At 43.4% G+C, this 8420-nt stretch overlaps 1 long non-coding RNA gene across 1 annotated transcript in view; it reads left to right on the top strand.

The window, feature by feature from the left end:
* LOC139359889 (uncharacterized) overlaps positions 1-7914 on the top strand; it is a 33178-nt gene extending 25264 nt beyond the window's left edge. Inside the window, exon 2 of the long non-coding RNA XR_011616512.1 lies at positions 6533-7914. This is a non-coding gene — a long non-coding RNA (uncharacterized lncRNA). The remainder of the gene's footprint in view (positions 1-6532) is intronic.
* The last annotated feature ends 506 nt before the right edge of the window (positions 7915-8420 follow it).

Genomic DNA, 8420 nt, shown 5'->3' on the forward strand with positions numbered 1-8420 from the left:
AAAAACTGCCATTTTTCCAAGGATCCCCTTGCAAATTAAGTTGGTGTCTCTGAAGTCTGCTTGTTCTACTAACGATGGCTGGGCTCAAGGCCACCCTTCCCTGTAAGAAAAAACTCCGCATAGAGAGGACTCTTCCGCCAAAACATAGAATGGGGTGCGATTCAATGCCTGGACCTCCAAAAGGCGATCTATTGTTGAAGAGAAAAAGCAAGCTACAAAACAGGAAATAGAATGTGAGCTCATTTCTGGGTTTTTAAAAACTACATTATAAAAAGATATACATAGAAAATGTCTGTCAGGCTACAGCCTCCCCTCTGAAGGGTGGGTTAAGAATTCAGGGATGGTGGGGAGGAGATAGCGATCTTTTACTTTTGACTCCATTTAATTTTGTGCTTTTTCTTTCATAAGCATGTGTTACTTTTATACAATAAGGAACATTTGCGGAAGGCAGGCTATAGTGTTTCTGGCCTTTCTGTGGAGCTCAGAGGAGCACAGTTCATTTTAAGAACATTCTATTATAAATAATTCGTAACAAAGAGTATTGTGTTTCAAACAATATATGATATCTTTAACACTTATCAGCCAATAAGTGCTTATTGTATAAAAGTTAGAAGGAGGTCTTTTTTTAGAACCAAGTGTGATGCATCTAAACCAACTAACTAACGAAGGGCTCCATGTGTCCCTCGCTGTAAAATAAAGCAGCGTTAAGAGATCGGGCACCCATCTGTCAGACTGGCTGTTAAAATATTCTGCCTCATTGCAGAAATAGACATCCTGGATTACCCGTATCATCTTACTGAGATAGACAGGAGGGACAGGAAATTCCAGGCAACAAATACAGTAGCCACCCCCCACCGCACCTCATCCATGGTTTCAGTTACCCACAGTCAACAATGGTCCAGAACTATTAAATGAAAAATTCCAGAAATAAACAATTTGTAAGTTTGAATGGTGCATCCTTCTGAGTAGCAACGAAATCTTGCACCACCCTGCTCCACCCCTTCTTCATCACAAGAAAAAGGGTAAGTCCAGGACAATAAGATATTTTGAGAGAGAGAGAGTCCACATCCACATAACTTTTATTACAGTATATTGTTATAATTTCTCTATTTATTTTTTGAGACAGGATCTCACTCTGTCACCCAGGCTAGAGTGCAGTGGCACAATCTCAGCTCACTGCAAGCGATTTTCCTGTCTCAGCCTCCTGAGTAGCTGGGATTACAGGCATGTGCACGTGCCTGGTTAATTTTTGTATTTTTAGTAGACATGGGGTTTCACCATGTTGGCCAGGCTGGTCTCGAACTCCTGACCTCAAGTGATCTACCTGCGTTGGCTTCCCAAAGTACTGGGATTACAGGTGTGAGCCACTATGCCCAGATAATTGTTCTATTTTATTATTGTTGTTAATCTCTTACTGTGTCTAATGTATAAATTTAACTTTATCAAAGCTATATATATATGGAAAAAGAAGTCATCTATATGGACTTTGGTACTATTCATGGTTTCAGGCATCCACTGGGTGGCTTGGAGCTTACCTCTGTGTACCTCAACTTATAGGTGCAAGAGATGGGGGAAAGGCAGGAAGAGTGTCCCAGTTCTCAGCACGGTGCTTGAGTTTCTTTCCATTGCAGTTTTCTTCCCCAGCCTCCTGTCTGCCACCCCGCCCCTGCCCTCACCCTCATGGCATCCTGTGGGTCCTGCCCCTCACTGGTCTCCCTGCCTCCTCCAATCCATCCTCCACCTTGCTGCCAGACATCTGGCTCCAGGCAGCTTTGCCTAGGTCTCACCTCCCTGCCTGCTGGCAAGAATCCCCCTAGGCCGGGTCACCAGCTCCTGCCAACCCGTCTAGCACCATCCCAGTCCCTCCAGACCTCAGCCACTCACCACACCGCATTTCACCATGTCAGCAAGACCCCAGACATGGGCCCACGTGCCTTGCTCCCGGAAGCTCTCCTACCCTGTCTCCACCCCCGTACCCTCCTCTCTAGTGAATTCTCTGGGTGTGTTTTTAAAAACTCTAGTCCTCAGTCAGGCCTGGTGGCTCATGCTTGTAATCCCAGTACTTAGGGAGGCCAAAGCAGGCAGACCACTTGAGTTCAGGAGTTTGAGACTAGCCTGGCCAACATGGTGAAACCCAGACTCTAGAGAAAATACAAAAATTAGCCAGACGTTGTGGCACATGTTTGAAGTCCCAGCTACTCAGGAGGCAGAGGCACGAAAAACACTTGAGCCCAGGAGACGGAGGTTGCAGTGAGCTGACCTTGCACCACTGCACTCCAGCCTGGGTGACAGAGTGAGATCCTGTCTCAAAAAAAAAAAAAAAAAAATCTAGTCCTCAAGACATAAATTCCACCTTCACCACTTAAAAACAGCTACCATTAATAATTAATATGCAAAACACCTAATTATATTATTATCTTATTTAATTTTCACAAAGAACTATTATTGCCATTTTACAGATGAGGAAACTGAGGCTCAGAAAGGTTAAGATCTGGGCTTTGAAGCCAGGTCTCTGCCACCCCAAGTCCTGGGCTTTTATCCACTGAATCACATCAGAATAGCTTGTGGCTCAGTGGACAAAATTGGTTCTGTCCTCTGCACTGGAACAGGAGGTTCCCGAACGGAGGGGCTGTGTGTTTTATTTGCCTTTATATTCCCAAGGTCAAACACAAGACCTGGCCCAAAAGCACAAGGAGGGAGGGAGAGAGGAAGAGCAGGAGGAGGGGAGTCTTTTTCACATTCAGTTAGGGGAGGTGTCGCTGGGAACTGGCACTCTTTCTCATTCACCCAACAAATGTTTATTGAGCAACTACTAGGTGCCAGACATGGCACCAAACAAAGTCCTTCCTGAGGGAGCTCACCTTCTAAAGTACTGGGAAGAAAAATCAAGCCAGGTTAGGGATGGTGTGTGTGCTGCTTTGGAGAGGGTGTTCAGGGGAGGAGGTTGCTGGGTGGAGAATAGCTTGGAATGGGCTAAGTGGTGGAGTGGGGACCTCAGTCTGAAAGCCTCTGCAGCAATCCGAGGAGATGGTGGAGGCTCAAGCCGGGGGTAAAAGTGGGTTTTAGTGAGAAGTGGTCGGATTTAAAGTCTATTTTGAAAGTAAAACAGACAGGACAGGAATCCAAAGCTGAACGTGGCCTGTTTTTTTACCACAGTACACCTCATGGAGAGGAAAAGCCAGTTTCACTTAAAAATGTCTGTGAAGAAACCATTAAGATGATTAATTCTATGACATCTTGACTTTGGAGTACATGATTTTTTAATATTCTGTGTGATGAAATGGGAAGCCCTTCTGTGAACCGGAGGACAGTGATTACCTCCAGGCAACATCCTCTGTGCCTGAGCTGCTGGCCTCCCAGCCCTCTTGGTGATGGAACTTCGTTTTTACTTAAAAGAATGACTGACAGACTGTGCTTACTCAGACTTGGGTATTTGGTCAACATTTTCTTGAAAATAAAAGGAGTGAGCCGTCGCTTCAAGGAGAACAACTGAAATATTTGTTGGCATGATAAAAGTTGAGCTTTTAAATGAAAATTAGCATTTGGGAAACTTGTATCCACCACTGTAAGTGTGGACACTTTCCAATACTTTACATACTTTTCTGATGAGATTGGTGGTGACGTTACCAAATGTGATTTTTAAATTTTGTATAATATTTGGAAAATCTGCATCACTCCACGAACTGATATTTTCCAAATGACCAGAACACAATTCAATGAAGCCATGCGTGAGTAAAGATCCATCGAAAGACCAAGTGCAGGCTGCGTGCAGCGGCTCACGCCTGCAATCCCAGCACGTTGGGAGGCAGAGGCGGGTGGATCACCTAAGGTCAGGAGTTCGAGACTAACCTGGCCAACATGGCGAAATCCTGTCTCTACTAAAAATACAAAAATTAGCCAGGCATGGTGGTACAGGCCTCTAATCCCAGCTACACAGGAGGCTGAGGCAGGAGAGTAGCTTGAGCCTGGGTGGTGGAGGTTGCAGTGAGCCGAGATTACACCACTGCCCTCCAGCCTGGGCAACAAAGCAAGACTTCGTCTCAAAAGACAAAAGAAGAAAGCAAAGCAAAATAATGGATTTTAATATAAGAGAATATGAAAAAGTCATTGATGTGGCTTCAGAGTCCACATGCAGCTAACCTATAAGATAAAGCATCAATTGTCGAGTTTGGGTATGGTCAGGCAGGGCATGGTGGCTCATGCCTGTAATCCCAGCACTTTGGGAGGCTGAGGTGGGTGGATCACCTGAGGTCAGGAGTTCAAGACCAGCCTGGCCAACATGGTGAAACCCCACCTCTGCTAAAAATACAAAAAATTAGCTGGGCATGGTGGTGCACACCTGTAATCCCAGCTACTCAGGAGACTGAGGCAGGAGAATTGGTTGAACCCAGGAGGTGGAGGTTGCGGTGAGCTGAAATTGGGCCACTGCACTCTAGTCTGGGAGATAGAGCAAGACTGTCTCGAAAAAAAAAAAAAAAAGTTTGGGTATACTCAAAGAAGGCTATGTACAATGATCTAAAAAGGCCTTTAAAATATCTGAACTTTTCCAACTACACCTATCTGTATGAGGCCAAACTTTCTTCATATATACATTAGCCTCATAGGGCTGCCCTCACCAAGTACCACAGACCAGGTAGCTTAAAGAGCAGAAATTTATTTTCTCACAATTCTAGAGGCCGAAAGTCCAAGCTCAGGGTATCCCCAGGGCTGGTTTCTCCTGAAACCTCCCTCATTGGCGTCTGATGTCTGCACGCTTCTGGTGTCTCTATGTGGTCTTCGCTCTGTGCCGGGGTCCAGACTTCCTACTCTGATAAAGACACCAGTCATAGCGGATTAGGGTCCACCCTAATGTTTTCATTTTCAACTTAATTGTACCTGTAAAGACCCAGTGTCCAAATACACTCACATTCTGAGGTAGTGGGGACATAATTCAGACTGTAACAGTATACTTCAACTAAATAATAACATATTACAAGAGGTTAAATGTAGAGGCCATATAAGAATTCAGCTGTCTTCTATTAAGCCAGATATTTAGAATATTGATAAAAATGTAAAATAATGCTACACTTTGCCCAAAATTTATTTGCCCAAAGTATATTTTTCACAAAAAAAGTTGCGTTAATATGTAATTGGTTTATTATTTCTAGAAGAATTAATAAAGGTTTTTAAACTTTCTCAGTTTATTTTTTGCTTGAGATAGAGTCTTACGCTGTAGCCCAGGCTGGAGTGCAGTGGCTCACAGCAGCCTCCGCCTCCCAGGCTCAAGCGATCTTTTCAACTCAGCTTCCCAAGTAACTGGGGCTACAGCTCCACAACTCCACACCCAGCTTTTTTTTTTTTTTTTTTGTATATGTTGGAGAGACGGGGTCTCACTATGTTGCCCAGGCTAGCCTCAAACTCCAGTGATCTATCTCCAAAAGTCCTGGGATTACAGGTATGAGCCACTGTGCCCAGCCTTTTTTTTTATTTTTATTTTTTAAGACACAGGGTCTCATTCTGTCCCCAGCAAGCTGCCACACAGTGGTACAATCATAGGTCATTGCAGCCTCCACCACTGGGCTCAAGCAATCCTCCTGCCTACGCCTTCTCCTCCCAAAGTGTTGGAACTACAGTTGTGAGCCCCTACACCTGGCCTCAGTTTTAATTTCTAATAGGTAATTTATTTTTGGTAGATATAATCTGTATAAATAAAACCTCTTTGGAATTCTCAATAATTTGTATAGAGTAAAGGGGTCCTGAGACTGGTTTACAGTGATGAAAATTTGTGTTTAGATCTTTTATCCAAATATCCCACTAGGAGACTGACCTCAGGGCATTTGTGCTTGCTCTTTGAATACCTTATTTGTCATGCCCTGTACTGTGATAAAGGTGTGTCTGAGGGGACCTTATCCATCACCTTCCTTTCCTGACAGTAATTATTGTTTTCTCAAAGACATACAGCTTCAACCCTTTTCATCTACTCTGAATACTGTCCTGAATCATCTCCGATACAGAAAAATCTGGAGTGCCATTGTTCAGGTCTTAACTGAAATGTCACTTCCTGGGAGAGGCTGCCTAAAACCCATAACCCATGCCATAGATCAGAAATAAGTTCTTGGCCAGGCGCGGTGGCTCACACCTGTGATCCCAGCACCTTGGGAGGCTGAGGAGGGTAGATCACCTGAGGTCAGGAATTCAAGACCAGCCTGGCCAACATGGTGAAATCCCATCCTGGAAGGCAGAGGTCACCAAGATTGCACCACTGCACTCGAGCCTGGGTGACAGAGCAAGATTCTGTCTCAAATAAAAAAAGAAAGAAAGAAAAAGAGAGAGAGAGGAAGGAAGGAAGGAAGGAAGGAAGGAAGGAAGGAAGGAAGGAAGAAGGAAGGAAGGAAAAGAAAGAGGTTCTTATGGCACCCTGGGTTCTTCCCTCATAGCACCTACCAGGGGGATTGTAGAGTTGCTTCTGAGAGTATTAGTTCAGCCTCCCCCATTCAAAGTAGATCTATAAAGCTAATATCCTTGTCTCTCTTGTTCATTGCTGTATCCTCAGTTTCTAGGACGTTTGTTCAAAGAATGAATGAATGAAGACATGCATTCAACTGCTGTGGACCAGTGGAAGCTACTAGTGGAGTCAGGGGCGCTGCAGCTGTGCACACAGGCATGCAGTGTGGGAGCATCGCTGGTGCATCGCCTGACTTCTGAGGATGCTTAACGTTTCAAACCACAGCAAACTTCATTATAGAACCTATTTTCCAGAACACATACACAAGATAGTGCTGTGTGGAGGAAGAAATGAGGTGCGCCTAGGATCATCAAAATCTTCACTCCACCCCCAACCTCCTATCCCCACTTTTTTGCCACTGACAGGTGAGCCCATTGGAAATAAGCCAGTAAGTCTTCCTGGGACCTCCTTCAGCTCCTTCTCCAGGGAAAAGGCAGAATGCAAATACAGTTTTCGATCTTATGTGAATTTGGAAAATGTGCAATGTAGAGAGGCCCCGTGTGCATTTCATGGCAGATCCAGAAAATAAGGTTTAATGATGAGAAAAGAAGGAAATGATTGTCAAAATATGACTTCATAAGGTACAACCCCAGGGGGCCTACTTTGGCAGTAAAGATAATTAAGCTTAGATTTTTAAAGGTCAATTTTAACCAGCTTGTGAGGCAAATGGCAACAGTAATATCATCCTAGCCCTCTATATCTATGGCAACTGAATTTCTCAGCTGTAATTAAACATAAAACTACAACTACTGCATTGGTCCCAGCACCAGCTGCAAATACATATACGAGAACAAAGTAGGCAAACTTGACACATCCTTTTGGAATATTCTGGCCATTTACTGGGAAAAGAAGCAACAGAAACTGCTGTTAAACCTGCTGCTAATGACGCCAGGTTGCTGATCCACCAACCTGCCTCTGTCTGGGACCTTGTGTGAGAGGAAGACTGATCCCAAATCAATTGCTTTTCATTCATATATTGGTTATAAGCTGGAGAGCAAAGGTAGCAAAAAAAAAAAAAAAAAAAAAAAAAAAAGGTGATTATTTGGATATTTGAATTATCTTTTTAAAAGTATTTTTTTTTCTAATCTCAAACATGATTAAAAAGGACCAGGCACAGTGGTTCACACCTGTAATCCCAACACTTTGGGAGGCCGAGGTGGGCAGATCACTTGAGGTCAGGAATTTGAGACCAGCCTAGCCAACATGATGAAACCCTGTCTCTACTAAAAATACAAAAATTAGCCAGAAGCAGTGGCATATGCCTGTAATCCCAGCTACTTGGGAGGCTGAGGCAGGAGAATCACTTGAACCCAAATGCAGAGGTTGCAGTGAGCTGAGATCGCACCACTGCACTCCGGCCTGGGTGACACAGTGAGACTCCATCTAAAAAAAAAAAAAAAAAAAAAAACAAGAGAGATTTTAAAAAGAAACCAACACATATTTATTGTAGAAAATTTCTAAAATTCAGACAAATGTCAAGAAGAAAAGAAAAAGTACCTGAAGTCCCAATTAGGTTGTTTCCTGTCTTTTTTCTGTACGTGTATTTCATACAATTAGGATTAAGCATATAGTTTTGTGTCCTGTGCTTTTTTCCCATTAAGAGTATGTTACGATCTTTTTTCCATATTATTATTCTTCAAAAGTACAGCTTTTAACAATGGCAGAAAATTTTTACCATATAACTCTCCTATAAATTGTCTTTGTACTTTATCTCATTTACTCCGCATTGTGGGATTAGTCATTTTTACAGCCTGTCAGCATGTCCTACATAGGCAATCTAGCTCCCCAATTTAGGAGGTAGAGTTCTTGGCATCTGTTGCACTGATCTCACTCCACTTTGGAGTCTCAGCTGAAGCCAAAACGAGAGTCCCGTTTTAGCATCCTGTTCCATATGTAAAATTGGAGGGAATAACTAAGACAAATTAATAAAAATACA

Source organism: Macaca nemestrina, chromosome 18 (assembly GCF_043159975.1).
Source record: "Macaca nemestrina isolate mMacNem1 chromosome 18, mMacNem.hap1, whole genome shotgun sequence".
In the NCBI taxonomy this organism is placed as follows: domain Eukaryota; kingdom Metazoa; phylum Chordata; class Mammalia; order Primates; family Cercopithecidae; genus Macaca; species Macaca nemestrina.